The sequence below is a fragment of the Octopus bimaculoides genome, chromosome 21 (assembly GCF_001194135.2).
Source record: "Octopus bimaculoides isolate UCB-OBI-ISO-001 chromosome 21, ASM119413v2, whole genome shotgun sequence".
NCBI classification, from domain to species: Eukaryota; Metazoa; Mollusca; class Cephalopoda; order Octopoda; family Octopodidae; genus Octopus; species Octopus bimaculoides.
The window spans coordinates 35,724,658-35,727,331 of NC_069001.1; the positions used below are offsets into that span (position 1 = coordinate 35,724,658).

At 37.9% G+C, this 2,674-nt stretch overlaps 1 protein-coding gene across 1 annotated transcript in view; it reads left to right on the forward strand.

The window, feature by feature from the left end:
• LOC106875053 (neuron navigator 3) overlaps positions 1 to 2,674 on the forward strand; it is a 629,108-nt gene that overhangs the window by 48,596 nt on the left and 577,838 nt on the right. The gene's annotated exons all lie outside the window — the stretch shown is intronic.

The window sequence follows — 2,674 nt, forward strand, 5'->3', positions numbered from 1 at the left end:
TATATATATATATATATATATATATGTATATATATATATACACACGTATGAACATGTATGTGTATATATGTGCTTGTATATGTATATGCATATGTATTTATATATATATATACTTATATGTGTGCATATATGTATACACACACACATACATGCATATATATATGTGTCTGTGTTTTGTGGTGGTGAAGGAGAGAAATTATTCATTGCTAGATCAAATTAGTAAATAACATTCACACATGAATGACTTTCGTCTCTTACATCCCCAGCTGCCTCCTCCCCTTCTGTTTGCTACTCCCTGTCTCCTGTTCCATTAAACTAAGCAGTAAGGAGGGGGGGGGCGATAAATGGTTGACAATGGTGGTGGTGGTGGTGTCTGTAACTGTGACTGAGTGGGAGGTGGGTGCTAGAGAGAGAGGGAGTGATGGCAATGACAATGTTGATGGTGGTGGTGGTGGTCGTGGTGTGATGACAGTAATGGTTGTGAACAACAAGCAAACAAAAAAATAATAATAATAAACAAGCATGGACAAATAAACAAAGGCATGAGATCAGTAAGGAAGAGACCTGGTTGGTGGTCATTCATTGGAATGAAGATGAGGAGGGGTGCGGAGAAGGAGGAACGGGGGGGGTCCCTGTGTGTGTGTGTGTGTGTGAGAGGAGGGGTTGGACACAGAGGGGTATGAACAAACGGAGGGGTGTTGTGTAGATAGGTGACCTGGCTGGTAATATTATCTGCAAAGAAAAAGGAAGAGAAAGAAAGAGAGACAGACAGACAGACAGACAGACTGACAGAGACTGGTAAAAGTAACAAATATTTTCGTATCTCACCCCACCCCTCTCAGTCACATCCCACCCAACCACCCCTACCATTCTATCATTGGCATGGGCATCCCTGTCACCTGCACCACCGCCAGCCTCCTTCCATCTTATAGAGTGAGATTTGTCACGGTGGTGGTCGTGGGTGGTGGTCGTGGTCGTGGTGAGAGTGGTAAGATGGCAAAAGCGATGACAAAACGACGGTGTTGACGATGACAATGGCAGCAGCAACAGCCCCAGACGTGGTCGGTTGGGTGGTGGTGGTGGTGGTGGCGGCGCTGGAGATCCGCCGGTCGCCGATTGTCATTGACGCAATCTGATCAACAACATCAATGACATCTCCAAATTATGATATCTTTGATACCAAACAGGGCCATCGCTTCTCCACCTCTCCCCTTATCTATCAATCTATCTCTCCACCTCTCCCTTTATCTATCAATCTATCTATCCACCTCTCCCCTTATCTATCAATCTATCTACCCATCTCTCCCCTTATCTATCAATTTATCTCTCTATCTCTCTATTTATCTCTCTCTCTCTAACTATCTATTTATCTGTCTAGACATCTATATCTTTATCTCTGTTTCTCTCTCTCAATTTCTATACTGATGACCTTCACGACCACCTCCACCACTTGCCCTCCTCCCCATCTTCTTTTCTATCCAAATTCCAATAGATAGATGAATAAATGGATGGATGGATGGATGATCGAATGGAATTTCTCCGTAAACACCATATTTATTCACACACATATATGTATATGTGTGTGTGCGTGTGTGTGTGTATATATATATATATATATATATATACACACATATATATATATATGGGCATTTGTATTCATTTGCTTTCCTGCATATTTTCCCTCTCCGACCCCCAAATCCCCTCCTAAACCAAGATGGAATCAATCAGTGCATGTTGGAACTCTTTTATATTTATCACACACAAAATGTAAAACAAAATTGTTGTCAGTGATAAAAAAGAAAAGAAAAAAACTTTGCCTGTATAAACATATCTAGATATATTAAACATTACACATATTTGCAAACCATTCACACACACACAGATATATCAATAATATATCACTCATATATACATCTATAACTGTGTAACCTTTGATGGTAGCTAATAGGTGCAGGTGTAGCTGTGTGGTAGAAAGTTTGCTTCCCAACCACATGGTTCTGGGTTCGATCCCACTGTGTGGTATCTTAGGCAAGTGCTTTTTACTATAGGCTCAAGCTGAACAAAGCTTTTGAGAATGAATTTGGGAACCCATCATAGATACATATATATAGATACACAGTTAGTCAAAAGTCACCTGACAGTAAATTAAATCCTATTTCATTCTAAGATTAAAACAAAAAATTATTTTATATGAGACTTCGCTAATAAATAGACAAAGGTTGAAAAAAGAAACAGTGATTTTAATTAAGAGCATTCAATTATTAAACATTCATAATTGGAATGAATAAATAAAATTGAATATTAAGTATTTATGGAATTTATGGATTTATTATCGAGTGACTTTTGGCCAACCCTGTCTGTAACATTTTGGACTAATGGGTATATTTCAATTAGTGTGTTACTGTGTTGAGTAAAGCACTGGCATGGTTTTGGCTACCTGGTGCCATCTGCAGTTGGGGTATATTCCCGTTGGATCTACTTCAGGAATTCCACTGTGTTGAGATAATAATTGGTTAGGGAAACAGAAGATGGATTTGGTATAGGTCTTTATGTTACAGAGTTATACTAAATCCATGTTCTGTTTCCTTAATCAATTATTTTATATATATATATATAAATATATACATACATATATATATATATATATATATATATATATATATATATATATATA